This window comes from Mytilus californianus, unplaced genomic scaffold, assembly GCF_021869535.1.
Source record: "Mytilus californianus isolate M0D057914Y unplaced genomic scaffold, xbMytCali1.0.p SCAF_13, whole genome shotgun sequence".
Lineage (NCBI taxonomy): Eukaryota > Metazoa > Mollusca > Bivalvia > Mytilida > Mytilidae > Mytilus > Mytilus californianus.
Window position 1 is genome coordinate 24,152,990 of NW_026262615.1, and position 15,801 is coordinate 24,168,790.

The 15,801-nt window shown below is 31.5% G+C and overlaps 1 protein-coding gene across 1 annotated transcript in view; it reads left to right on the forward strand.

Moving 5' to 3' along the window:
- LOC127723381 (peroxisomal sarcosine oxidase-like) overlaps positions 1 to 15,801 on the forward strand; it is a 486,740-nt gene that overhangs the window by 470,560 nt on the left and 379 nt on the right. The gene's annotated exons all lie outside the window — the stretch shown is intronic.

Sequence of the window (15,801 nt, forward strand, 5' to 3'; positions counted from 1 at the left end):
AAAACATTAAAAATATTGCAATAATTTGTGATTGAAAATAAAATGTTTTCAGAGGAACTAAGTAGTTAATGCATGTGAGGAGATACCGACCACTTATACAACATCTCCTTATTTTTATACTCACTTTGACAGTTACAACGCAAATAAAACCTGCTTTATAAGTAATTGATAATTTGTATTGGCATTATAAATCCCATTTATCAAATATAGCTAATTTTCAAAGCCTTACCATAATGGACGGGATGCACTGGTTTATACGAAGACAATTTCAAATAGTAGTGAAATGAAATGTTTGCCATACAACTTGTAGCGGTTATGTTTCTAGATGAAATGAAGTATATATATTTTATTTAAGCATCATTGAATTCTGGGCAAATCACAGTCCAGACAACAACCGACCTAAAGGACAGATACAGTACGATATGTTCCCGTCAACCTATGATCTATCTGCTCTCTGTGTCAAAATTGTCTATGAAGTACGAAACACTCGTTTCGGATGGGTATCAGTAGATTGTGAAAACAAGACTACTACAGCTGGCACATGCTGTAACCAAGGTGTATTATACGAAGGTAACAACGACATTCATTGAAACAGTTACTCATTGATTGCAATCTGAAGGCAAAATGGTTTAAACAATATTATACTGGCACCCCTAACACTAACTATAGACCATCTGTCATAAAAATCATTTTATTCATAATATGAATAACGAAAATCATTTTTCGCTCTTACTGTATTCATTGTCGCTGCAATGAATACAATAATTTTATGTACAGTCAAAAATACAATCAGTAGTATGCGTACCAGTATATTTGTATATGGTGTTAAGATTTATTTTCTGTGACTTAAAATATGGGACTATCTCATTTCTCCAATTTCACAACATAAATTGCTTTACATTTGTCATTTCGGGGACTTTTATAGCTGACTATGTGGTATGGGCTTTGCTCATTGTTGAAGGCAGTACGGTGACCTATAGTTGTTAATTTTTGTGTCATTTGGTCTTTTGTGGAGCGTTGTCTTATTGGCAATCATGCCACATCTTCTTTTTTTTATATATATATAAGGGATACATGTAAATAACAAAAATGATAAAGGTTATTCTTTTTAGTAATCGTCATATATCATTTTTGAGTTCAAGCTAATATCTTTTAATATATGATACTATTTATTTTTATTCTGAAATGCTGCATATCGTAAAAAATGGTTTACTCAATTTTTCAGCGTACATCTGTGACTTAAATTGCGTAAATACAACATTACCTTTGTCCGAAAAAGAAGTATTTTATATGACTTTGAAATCAATACGTATATATCGCATCCGGATTTTCATGCGAACAAAACTTATATGAATTTCTAAATATAATATTTTGATGTACAAATAAATGACTCAAAATTGCTAAGTCTATTAGGCAAACATTTGCAAAATGTTATTTTCTTACATAATTATTAACAACAGCCTATCATGATCATTTTAACATAGAAAATGTTTTGCTATTTCTAATGTACACTTCGACATCAAAATAAAACTCAGTGACGCTCGAGTAACAAATTAAAAAAGGCCAAATAAATAACGAAGTTGAAGAGCATAGCATACCCAAATTTCCGAAAAGTTTTGCCAAATACCGAATTGATTGATTGTCTGTTGCTTTACGTCCAGTAGCTATAGATAACATTCCATGCATGTTCAGGACGATTGCAAAATATAGCAAAGGTTATATATTTCTAATCTAAAATTGACTGTCAAGCGGCGATTAATTATTTCGTTTTTTCTTCTTCAGCTAGATACAAAGCTTTGCTAGTTTTGGAGAAGACTAATTGGTATACAGCAGACCATATTTGCAAAGAAGAAGGTGGCACATTATTTGATAATAATAATTGGATCATGAATCTCGTTAAATTATCTTTTGGTGGTTTACCATGGATAGAAGAAAAGTAATTTTCTTTATCAATTCAAAGTCTCCCTACATGGGCCGTTGCGTATAAAGAATAACTGCGCACTCGTTGAAGTACAATACATGTATATGTATTTATTTATTTGATTACGCTTCTTTATTTATTTATTTATTCATTTACTTCATCAGTATGTTTCTTTCTTTCTTTCCTTCTTTATTATTTAAGTTGATAAAATTAAATTGGCATATAAAAACCTACAAGAGTTGGATGAGACCACTTTAAATGTACTATGTGTTATGGCAAAGAATTTGTTTATATCAAGAGTGACCAAGTTGATATGTGTATTTGTGTAAATGATATGTGTATGTGTGTAAACAGTGCAGAACATGCCCTTTTTGAGACAGTATTCGGTGTTCTTATTAGGAACTCATCTGTAAACATGTACTACATATGTTAACGTTGCCAATGGCTGATTACCTTTGGATAAAAACCAGCAGTTAACATTAGGTTACCACTATAAGAAGCAGCAGTAGTTTACTGATAGAAAACACGTTTTCTTAAGACGATATTACAATTACAAACGTTGTTAAAGTAATCAAATTAAACTTTCGCTTACAAAAACACAGAAACATGTTAAAAATGATCAAATAACATGAAACGGCTTAATATTGGGCTATGCTTTCTCTCCAAGAACCCGTATTGATGGTTCTTGTGGTTTGTTTTAAGGAGAGAACAAATTGACAATGAGTTGTTAACTAAAAACATCGAAATTACGTTTCTACAATAAACAATACTATATATTATATAAAATTCTATGGTTTATCATATTTCAGTGTAACAGTTTTTTGGTCAGCTCTGTCGCAAAATGAATATCAAGATCCTGAGATGTGTTCATTATCGAGAGTAGTACCACCAGAAACAGGCTGGTATAACTTTTTTCGGCAGATAGAATCAGATTTGTTTGATTCATGTGAGAAGGCAAAGCATATGTCCGTATGCATGATACCAAGTAAGATTAAAGAAATTAAGAAGGGATGGTTTTCTTATTTCTAGTTAATATCTCATAAAAGAGAGGCGAAAAATAACAAAGGGATAATCAAACTCACAAGTCGAACACGAACTGGCAATGTCACGTCAAAAACGGCAAAAAAACAAAAACAGTATAGAAAACACAACATAGAAATCTAAAGAATTGAGCAACGTTAACACGATTACCTACAAAACCCGGGGTCATATCAGATGCTTCGAAACGCTAAGCAGATCCTATTTCACAGGTGGCACCCGTCATTTTACAGATAAGTTAAAGTATTGAAGATAAAAACATGAAAATCAAAAATAAACATTGTCTGTAAACGAAATCCCACCTGGTGCATCGAAATGATTTGCATCTTATGCTACATGAATAAAAAAATTACCCAAAATTGTTTGTCAAATCCAGGAATTTTACATCACTCAGTCTGATAATATTTGATAGCCAATTTGGATATGTGGGAGCTATTGCAAAGTAAAAACTTCACATTTGAGACTGACAGTAGTGATACTTCTCAGTGGTTTGTCGTGTTAGGTTACTGTAAAAGAAGACTCCATGGTGAAATTGTTGTAGTTAGAACTCTAGCCTAGCTTATCCTAACAATTGAGATACATCAATGCATTCAGCTTGTTCAGATGGCATGTTACTAATCCTTTTATCCAAGACCATAATCGGTAGTCAAGGTAGTTAAACACCCCCTAGTAGTATTCCTTTTATTACAATTGAAATTATGTCATAAAAAATGCGATTTGAAAATTTGCTATTTGATTTTCCATCTTGTCTTGCTGGAGGTTTTAGCGATGTAGGAGTACCCATAATATAACCACTGAGTCTCGGAATATAAATCCATCTAAGTCAAAAAGTATGTTGCTGATGAAAAAAAGGATGTCCCGTTCAAAAACTAAACTGTTTGAAGTAATTTGACAAGAATCCACAATCAGTGATACCTATTCTAAAATATATGCAGTGATATGTTTTCAACCTGCGACACTCAAAGTTCATTGTGTCCGGGTAGCGTCACATGTTTTCCTGTGACTCAAAAGTTATTGGTTCGGGTAGCGTAGCATGTTTTTCTGTACTCATAGGTTCATTGTGTCCGGGTAGCATGTCATGTGTTACTGTGGATTGTTACTTCGCGGAAAAGCACGTTACAAATCCCCTTCAGCGTGTCGGTTTAGTTTACATATAAAAACAAGATGATGTAGTATGATTGCCAATTAGAATACTCTTCACCTGAGATCAAATGATGAAAAGGTTAGCAATTATAGGTTAAGCAGAGTTCATTTTCATGTCGTATTGATATATTCTTCCCTAAATATGCATTTTTTACCACAGGGCGTGAAACATCCATCCCTCATCATCAAACGTTGATTTATTTTAATTCCTAACAATGCATCATGATCAATTAACAGTTCTCGCTGGCGAAACAATAATAAACTGTCTTTTGATTGGTGTACTGGGATCTATTTATATACTGTTGATTTATTTATTTTTGTATGGTACTAAATTATGTGGATTAAAGAAATATGAGTTTTTTTATCGATATTTGTGTTTCTGGTTAACCATAGTCTACATACGCGACTACAGAAATGTTTTAATTTCATGGTTCACCTTGAATTTTTTACATCACTGGGTCGATACCTCTGCTGGTGGGCTATCAGTCCCCGAGGGTATCATCAGCTCAGTAGTCAGTACTTAGGTACTGACATGATTTATAACAAACTTTTCTAAAATTGTCCGTTTATAAATTTTGAAATTATAAAGAAACTAAGGTTTCTACTCCCTCAGGCAAAGTTGACCTTAGATGAATTTGGCTATTTGTTTTAGGTATTTTTGTCATATAGCTCTTCAACTGTTTCGGTACTTATACATCCCTCGGATTTCAAATGTTTGGCATTGAGCGTTCCTGATGAAGGTAAATCCAGAAAAGCGCTTCGGACGCATGAAATTATTAAACGTGTTGTTTTCAATTTTTTGAACGCCGAATACCACAAAAAATGGTATCCAAGATAAAATAATGAATCCACGGTAACTTAATATGATAACTAACAAGTGTTTGTTTCAAATCACGGAATTCATCAATGACAATGGTATTTTTTTGTATCTACCAACAGGTAACCAGTTGTTTTACAGTCATCAAAAAGATATTTTGCTTGTTAACGCTAAGTTTTTCTTAAATACAACCACAAGAGCGAAAAATACGACAGAGTGTATGAAAGAATGTAATGGATTCAATAAAGTTGGAGTAACATGCATGGGTTTTAACTTTGACAAGAAATCTTCAACCTGCAAATTTTCTGAAGATACAATTGTACCTAATTACAGATCTGATCCCTCGTTATCTATTGACTTATATCTGATACTGCCTATTACGCGTATGTATGGTTATAATATAACCCATGATATAAGTAAATGTTAGCGTTTTACTTGGATTCAAATGTAATTGGAACTGCTATATTTAAGAAAGTCTGGAATACTAAACAATTCCGACTTACATATGAGCAACATTAGTACAACTTATATAGTATGTGTATGAATATATGTATAAATGCCTTACAACACAAAAATCAATTTTATTTTTAAAGATTCGTTCTTCAAATAATGAACAAACATAGTTTCCTTACAATAATTAGTAACGTTTGGTTAGTGCTAAACACACATGTTTACTTACAATTAGATATACATGTTAAACCAAATATATAACAATCTTCTAAATATTTTGTGAAAAGACTGGTGCTGTTTTGTGTATTCTCATTAACTGCTTGTCTGACTTTTTTCTATGCATTCTCAAACATTTCATTTACAAAACATCTATAAATTCAAACTTACTACCAATTCAACATGTACAAAAATCGGGAATAACAAAACAGTGGTGGTATATGTATGTCGATGTCCTTATACGAAAGCCACCCGTGTGTGAAATTCATTTAAACAAATACAAATTTGAACAACGGACTGACACACTCCTGTCTCAGAACAACATTTTGTTTTATCATCCTACATCGGTATAAAAGACACCCCGGAAGAGCCATGACAACCATGAATGTCATGATCAATGCACAATGCATATGTAAATTATTTAATTGTGTATTTATACATCCCATATCTACTGTTAGGAACATTTCAGACCAGTTAATTTGTACTATCTATAATCGTTCCTACGTGATACTATAATTTCCTGCTTGCAGCAGTTATAATTTAAAATATGAAGCAACAGATATATGTCGAAATTTGTAAACAAGAGGATTTAGCGATAACAATTAAGAAATAATCCAATCTCATACGTAAGCATTGTCTATATTATCTTTCTTGAGTATTCTTTCATAATTTTAGACATTGTTTTTTTTTTTTTGTAAGTCAGTAAGCATATTTCCGTTTTCTGGTGTGGTCACAAAAACAAAATTAAAAACAAGGAGCAACAGTATTGTTGAACGTCAGAATTGAATTTTTAACATGCAGAAATTCAAACATTTAATAAAATTTAAACAAGAAGAAAAAAAATCAACGTTTGATAAAAATGAATGTAATATATCGTGCAATTACTTGCAATATTCTAACGTATGAGTATACTTTATTCCCATTTTTGTCCTTTTGAAGCCCTGATATATTCAAATGAAACCACTACGGATACGTTTTATTATACAACAGACTTTTCGAGTATAACAACTGATATAACACAACAGCATCATACTTCAGGTATTTTGTTTAAACATTTTGTATAAAGAAATACCGTACATAGCTTATTAGTTTCATATAAATAAGTTTTGGTTGATTGCTTGATTTATTGGTGTTTTATGCCTTTATTTTTCTTAAATACCACCTTAAAGAGCGAAAAATACGCCAGAGTGCATGAAAGATTATGATGGATTCAATCAATTTGGAGTAACATGCATGGGTTTTAACTTTGACAAGAAGTCTTCAACCTGCAGATTTTTCTGAAGATTTAGTTGCAACTCATTACATACATGGTCCCTCGTTATCTATTGACTAATATTTGATTCTGCATATTACGCGTATGTATGGTTATAATATAACCCATGATATAAGTAAATGTTAGCGTTTTATTCGGATTCACATGTAATTGGAACTGCTATATTTAAGAAAGTTTGAAATACTGAGCAATTCCGGCTTAAATATGAGCAACATTAGTACAGCTAATATAATATGTAGATATTAGAGGATGTGGTAGGAGTGCCAATGAGACAACTCTCTATCCAAGTCAAAATTTATAAAAGTAAACCATTATAGGTCAAGGTACGGTCTTCAACACGGAGCCTTGGCTCACACCAAGCAGCAAGCTTTAAGGGGCCCCAAAAATAACTAGTGTAAAACCATTCAAACGGAAAAACCAACGGCCTAATCTATATAAAAAACGAGAAAACAAGAAACACTTATGAACCACATCAACAAACGACAACTACTGAACATCAGATTTCTGACTTAGGACAGGTGCAAACAATTGCAGCGGGTTTAAACGTTTTAATGGTACCAAACCTTCACCTTATCTGAAACAATAGTGTAACATCACAACATAGAAAGACACACTATAACATAGCAATTGAAATGGCTTAACTAAATTAAAAGACATATTAACATAAGTAAACATACACTTTTTAACCAGCTGAAATTGTTTGCACCTGTTCTAAGTCAGGAATCTGATGTTCAGAAATTGTCGTTTGTTGATGTGGTTTATAAGTGTTTCTCGTTTCGCGTTTTTTATATAGATTAGACCGTTGGTTTTCCCGTTTGAATGGTTTTACACTATTAATTTCTGGGGCCCTTTATAGCTTGCTGTTCAGTGTGAGCCAAGGCTCCGTGTTGAAGACTTACTTTGACCTATAATGGTTTACTTTTATAAATTTTGACTTGGATGGAGAGTTGTCTCATTGGCCCCTTAAACCACATCTTCTTATATCTATACACTGAACGAATTTGATCTATGATACAATGTAAATACACAATCAATAAAATAAGGAATTAATAATTAAAGTAACAGTATCATACCGCTGTGAAATGTTAAACAATTTAAGAAAAACAACAATAACATTAAACAAAAATCCGCCATTTACAATAATATTATGCACAGGTAAATGAAAATAATTTTGTAGTCAGGTATACAATTTAAATGGGGAGAGTAAATATTTTTACAAAATATATAATTCTGATGTCCATAGTACGAAGAAGTGAAAATATATAGAATACTAAACACTTATCAAAGCTGGTATATAGACCAGATATAACCCTGAATAAGTAAACATTAAATAACAAAAAGCATTACAAATAGTATCAACAGGTCAAATTGACAAGAAAGTACGATTTGAGAGTACTCGCAGTTACTGACAGCTAGTTAAAAGCCGAAAACAATTAATAATAAAAAATCATGCATCAGAGACTAAAATCAACTAAAACACATCCCAGGAATTTAGTATTTTAACGTCATGGACAGTCAAAGAAGACATGATTATGTGTATGAATATATATAAATAACTTACAAAACAAAAATTTTATTTTTAAAGATTTGTTCGTCAAATAATGAACAAACATAGTTTCCTTACAATAATTGGTACCGTTTCGTTGGTGCATATCACACGTGTTTACTTATGATTAGATATACATGTTAAACCAAATATATATCAATCTTCTAAATATTTTGTGAAAGGACTCGTGCTGTTTTGTGTATTCTCATTAACTGCTTGTCTGACATTTTTCTATGCATTCTCAAAAATTTCATTTACAAAATACATCTATAAATTCAAACTTACTACAAATTTCAAATGTACAAAATATCGGGAATAACAAAGTGGTGTTATATGTATGTCGATGTCCTTATACGATAGCCACTCTTGTGTGGAATTCGTTAAAACAAATAAAAATTGGAACAACGGACTGACACAATCCTGACTCAGAACAACATTTTGTTTTATTATCCTACATCGGTATAATAGAAATGCCGGAAGAGCCATGACAACCATAACTGTCATGGTCAATGTATAATGCATATGTTAATTAATGGTTGTGTATTTGTACATTCCACATTTACTGTTAGTACAAATCCCGATGATAAACTGGCCTTAAATTTTCCCATCTATAATCGTGCCTACGTGATACTATAATTACCTGTTTTTAGCAGTTATAATTTGAAATACGAAGCAACGGATATACGTCAAAATTTGAAAACACGACAATCTAGCGATTACAATTAAGAAATAATCAAATCTCATATGTAAGCATTGTCTATATTATCTTTCTAGAGTATTCTTTCATAATTTTAGACGGTTTTTTTTTTGTAAGTCAGTAAGCATATTTTCGTTCTCTGGTGTGGTCACAAAAACAAAATTAAAAACAAAGAACAACAGTATCGTTGAACGTCAAAATTGAATTCTTAACATGCGGAAATTCAAACATTGAATAAAAACATGTAAAACAAAGATCAAGGAACGTTAGATAAAAATGAATTTAATAACTCGTGGAGTTACATGCAATATTCTAATAGATATAAGAAGATGTGGTATGAATGCCAATGAGACAACTCTCCATCCAAGTCACAATTTGTAAAAGTAAACCATTATAGGTCAAAGTACGGCCTGTATAATTATACTTAATCCTTCATTTTTCTCCCTTTGAAGCCCTGATATATTCCAAAGAAACCACTACAGATACTTTGTATTATACAACAGACTTTTCGAGCATGACAACTGACACAACACAACAGCATCATACTTCAGGTATTTTGTTAAAGCATTTTGTATAAAAAAAAAATACCGTACATAGCTTATTAGTTTCATATATTTAAAGTTTTGATTGATTGATCTAGTGATGTATTATGCCATTTTTAGCACTATTGTCTATTTCGTGTTTGAATTTTATTTTGGGTTGAGAAAGCCGGAGTGCTCAGAGAGAAACAACGACCTTGGCCAGGAAAATTGACAATCCTAGTTAAATAAGAATGTAGTAGAGCGCACCTGCCACTTTAGGGGTTTGAACTCACAACCTCAGATTTGACAGGCTAGTGATACAGTAGATGGACTCCTTAGACATATCAGCCACCGAGGCGCCAATACATAAATATAACAGTATGCTGTAAATTCTAGATGACATTGTCTTTTTATCTGATTTGTACCTAAATATACCATTATCTTACACAATTCGATGTTATGAATTTCGGACTGAAAATTTCATTGATTGATTGATTTATAAATTTTTATCGCAAGGACCAAAGTGTTTACTCATAAGATCTGGCTACTTTAGTGTAATGTGCAATAAAAATACCAAATTGATGATTAACAAAACGACTCACAAATGACGCTCGAATAAAACAAGTTAAAAAACCAAATAAAGTACAAAGTTGAAGAGTATTGTGGATCCAAAATTCCGAAAGGTTTTGCCAAATACATTTAATAAATTTCAATAAAATTGGAAGCTAGTGTAGTAACTAAGAGTAGCTCCTACTTTACTAACTGCAGATTCATATATTTGTCATTTATCAGGTATGATAGTGGTCACTGTTGCAACATGGCTAGCTTCCATTGCAAGTGTTGTTGTCTTATTTTCTGTTATTGGGAATATCCTATTAATATTAAACAAAGTAAGTTACATATGCGTGTTAAATTATAGATTTCACCAATCCTTTAAATGCATATAGCATGAGGGAATTATTTACTTTCTTGGGTACCAATCTTCGTGGATTTAGAAAAAGGGTATTTTTCGCGGATACTTGATTTCGTGGTTTTGACAAAATTGTACATACAAGCTTGTCTTAATTATAAGACCTATAAAATTAATGAAAATACATACACCATTAAAAAGAATGATGTCACGGTAGTTAACTTTATTTTCAATTTAAATTGGGTTGAGATTAAAAGTAAAAAAAGTTCTTGCTGTGATTCTTCAACGACTAGATATTGTAATCAGTTTGATACCTGCAATTGTTTTGTTTACTTACTTGTTATTTCATTGTATATGTACACATGAATTCATTTTGGCGGGACGGAATATGTTGAAACTTATGAAGAAAGTATATAAACTCTTTTTTTTTGTACGCTAGACGCGCATTCAGTTTACAAAAGACTCATCTCTGACGCTCAAATCAAAAAGTTAAAAAAGTCCTGTCAATGTCTGGCCAAGTTCCTTACTTGTCAAATATAGACAGACATCGAATAATTATATTTCAAACTAAACAAATTTGTCATTTTAAATAGATTATTACAAAATGAATAATATTTGTATTGCAGATGATGTTTCAAACAGAACAGCGCCAAGCTTGTCCTCTTGAAAATGAAATTGAAATACGGTCTTACGATGATGACGAAGTTCTTTATTCTACGAACATTATTTATAGTTTGCCTCCTATCGGTTTTGAAGGGACTATCCATTAGACAAACTTGATCAAATACATATGTTTTGGAAGATTGTAGTTTTAACATGTTGATGGTGTTAATTTTTCTTCCACTGTATAATAGAACTTTAGAAATCTTTTTTTATATAATTTTTTTTAAAAAACATTTTCATCTTTGATTTTTTATTATATAATACATATTTTTTTGTTCATATTAAAGTTGTTGAGAGTCCCGTTCCAATGTTACCTATAATATGCTTTGAGAGAAAAATATAAACGTTTTTTGCAAGATAAAATGATGACAAAATGTACACATTCGACGGACACTTTATAATTCATTCTAGAATGCTTATACATATTATACCTAGCTTAGGAATCAATACCTACAAGTTTAACACTTGAAAAATGTTATAAAATTAGTTTTGATTAAATGTTCTTTACCTTTAAGGTGGTACCCAACACCTTGACTAATATTAATTTGGCTCGTTTAATTTTCATAAAATTTTGACAAAATGTTTACTTTGACCCTTTGACAAAAATATAAAAATTTCAAAAAATTTGAACCAACCACTTTATCAGAAAAATTTCATTGGTTATATAGCAGTTTGACAAACACTAATTTTGATCATTGAGAAGCTTAATATTTCCTACAACAATACAACGTGATTAAAACGTTTAGCTGATTTTTACAGAGTTATCTCCCTGTAGTGTTAGGTACCACCTTAAGGAACCGTTTCACACTTATCATATTAAATAGAGGCAAGCCATTATGACACCAATAATCTTTTGTAAAATATTCTTATCAAGATAACATAAACTTGTTAAGGAAACTTAGTCATTCTACACAGTAGCATCGGTCTTTTTTCTATATCATTTGAATAAAAGGAGTTGTGGGGTATATGTACTTTGATGTGATATCAACATAACGACACACCTCTCCAGTCAAATAAAAAAGGGATTCATAATTCCTCCTTATCATATATTCCAATCGTTTCAAAACTTTGCAGACGTGGTTCTTGAAAAACGAGTCACAAGTCGCTGTCGAAGCCATGCATATTTGGATTAAGTACTGAAAAATAAATCTTTTGTCCGATACAATCGAACAACGGATTGAAAAAATTTATGCAATGCGGATAGTCTTTAAAAAAGCTGTATTTTATTACAGAAATGTTTTAGTTTTATTTTAACTTCAGTGGAGAGATTTGCCACCGAAGTCCGATATACATTCTTACGTACGTCTATTACACACAACTTCATACGCATTATGTCCGTACTTTCGACTAGCATACAGCTATGTAAAAAAAGACTCACCTTGAAGAAAGGGACAAGGCCAATCACCAACCTATCATTTTTAAGGAGATTTACAAATGTTAAGCGTTTAGATGCAATGTCTTTTGCAATTTCAAGATGTGTACAGAGAAAAGTTTCATTTGCAATTGGTCTTTGTGAAACAGAAAATGAAAGGCCATTTACAAATTAAGATATATTTGCTTTTAAATTGATGATATTGGCCACAATTTGTTGAATTTCCTCGTAGCGATACAAGAAAATAATTCATGTGGAGATGTTCTGATTATGAAAAAAAATGAGAAAATTAGTACGTACACAAAGACACTTTTGCAGGCACTTTTTGAAATAGAAAGAATCTCACATGACATTTTGGCAGCATTACTACTAGTAATTAATATTGTCTGATTTTTATTGTTAAAGAAACCATCTATTGATTGGAAGAGGTTTTACTCGATCTCTGGAAAAATACAATGCAAACATTTTCTAGATACACCATTATATTGATATTAATCAAAGAATACTGTTGCAATAAGAAGATGTTGTAAAATTGCCAATTAGACAACTCTCCACCAGAGACCAAATGACATAGAAGTTATTAACTATAGGTCACCGTTCGGCCTTCTTAATGTGCTTATAAAAATTCTCTCAGGTCTCTATTTAATAATGCATACTATCTCACTAAAAAAATTAAAAAAATTCCAACTAAATATCTCCTTAATTTTTGTTGAATACGTAACTAAAAATTCTAACAAAGGTCATAAAGATCAATATCGATATCCCTAATGCGCCTCAAATGATGAACATTATCATAACTTGTGGGCATTCTAAGTAAATTTTAAAAGGTTCAAAACATGATAAGAAAAAGGGGTTAAAAAGTAGCTAAAGAAAAAAAAGGTTTATAAATATCGATCTGTATCAAAATGAAAAATGACTGTTCAAATTGCATAATTTTAAAATTGTAAAAAGACGAAAAAAACATAAAAAATAAACGTAACGTGCATCTGTGCGTGTGTTTCAACCATCTGGATTTCTTATTTGAAGATCTTTCATATTATATTATAAACCTTTTTTGTTTTTTAGTTTTTAAGTATAATTAAAACCATTTCTAGTTATTACATAGTTTTGTTCCTATGTGAGCATTATAATATTGCCAGAAGTTAACAACTGTAGATGCAAAACAATCATTTACTCAGCAGAAGATATGTGAAAACAATGGGATGTATACAGTGTAGCAGTAACTATGTAATATAATTTATATATAACAAATTAGTAACAATCAAATTCTGTTGAGGTGCAACCTTGTCTTTGATGGTATCAACCCCGTACATCAAGTATTATGTAGTAACTTATTCCTTATATATATATGGTATGATTCAGCTACATTTTAAGTTAAATCAAAATGCTAGCCTCATTGGTTAATTACATAACAGAAGTGCATGTACATATGACCCTAGTAGAATATTCATGCTCTCAACATCCACGAAGATAGAAGGCCGTGTCAGTTAGTTCAGAACGGCAGCTCCACTGACACTACTAAAGGTATAAATCTTTCCTATTTAAAAATGATAATTGTATTGCCTTGCTGACATAGATCGTGGTAGTCAGAGGTCTTGGTGGCTATTTATGAGATTTTGTAGACCTTGGTGGTCAGAGGCCTTGATGGCTATTAAGATATTTTTTAGACGTTGGTGGCCGCCTATTTATTTTTAGATTGGTGTTATTTTGGTTAGAATATAATGAATGAGCACGTGTTGATTTTTGGAAGAATTTAAAGAAGAACAAAATAAGGCTATGTTCGCCGGATTCGGACTGGCATTTGGGAAGCATTACAATAAGTGAATAGTATCAAGCATGGTTATATTGTTGGTATTATTCGATGTTATAATTAGAATACATTTAATGCTGCGTTAAGTCATCTTAAGTGTTGCTATTTACTGGATTAAATAAGATTAAAGAATTTAGCGTGCTCATGCCTTGTTTGATTTTTTGTAATGACATCGTTATCTATTTTACGGAACTCGTTTAAGTATCTTCAATATCAAACAAATGTGAATCGACAGAAAATGAAAACATTTAATTCAGATAATTTAGAAGTAAATTGTTTTCATCTTTGTGTTAAATTCAAATTCTGCGTCATAAAGAAATCTTAAAATTCATTTTTTTAAATGAACATCTATTCTTCCGTAATCTGATAAGACCCTGCTTTTATCACCTTATATTTATTTTGCAGTTTTGTTTTATAGATATCTATATATGCGTGAACTCTTTTCATTTCTACCATGAGTAGAACGTTTTATGGTAATTCGGACAACTAAAATCGGAAAAGTCTGCGGGTTTGCGCTTAAACTTAACCAGTTCTCGTAACAATGTATCTATAGGTTTTATTACGAGTGAGAATTGGATATCGCTTGATATCAACTCGAGTATTTGATTTATATATAATAATAAACGAGCCTATGGCGAGTTTATTGTTACTATTTAGATGAAATAACGAGAGTCAATATCAAGCGATATCCAATTCGCAAGAGCTATTAAACATGTTAAAAATTTTCATCTTACTTTAAAAATTTCGCGATCGTTGATCTGGTGTATTTTGCACATACAAGTATGACGTCAAATGTCCTGTTCGGGTTTCAGACTTTAACATCAGACAGACTAAAACTTTGTGTACGCTTCAGAATGTAATAGTAATTGATAAAGAAGAGATTTGCTAGTGAAAATGTGACTGGTTTGTATATTATTGAAGAAATCACATATGTCCGTTGCCATTGACGAAATGTTCATCGTCTCAACCTTTGAAAGTCATTAATGACCAATGGAAATGTCCTAATATCGTCTCATTGTGCTTGATAAGACAATCAAATTAAAGCATATTTCGTATCACTTTTTCGTATCACACTCCGTGCCGATTTAAATTACTCCACAAGATAATTTATGTTTTACAATGAATTGATTTGTCATTGGGTAACTACGTACTGTATAAGACTACCAAAATGTCGAATACTTTTTTTTTCAAAAGCGATTAAAATCAGAAAGATAAGCATTACCAATTAATTACAAACACTATTGGCGTACAAACAGCCAAAAAACAGTAGAAATAAAGCTGATACGATAAAAGAAGTTAAAAAAAAATGTTAAGTAGATTCACGATTAAACTCTATGTATCAGCCAGCGTTTTTTTTTACATTAGATATACATGTAAACAACATTTGGATACTTACCTGAATAAAGAAAGCACGTTATCAAACA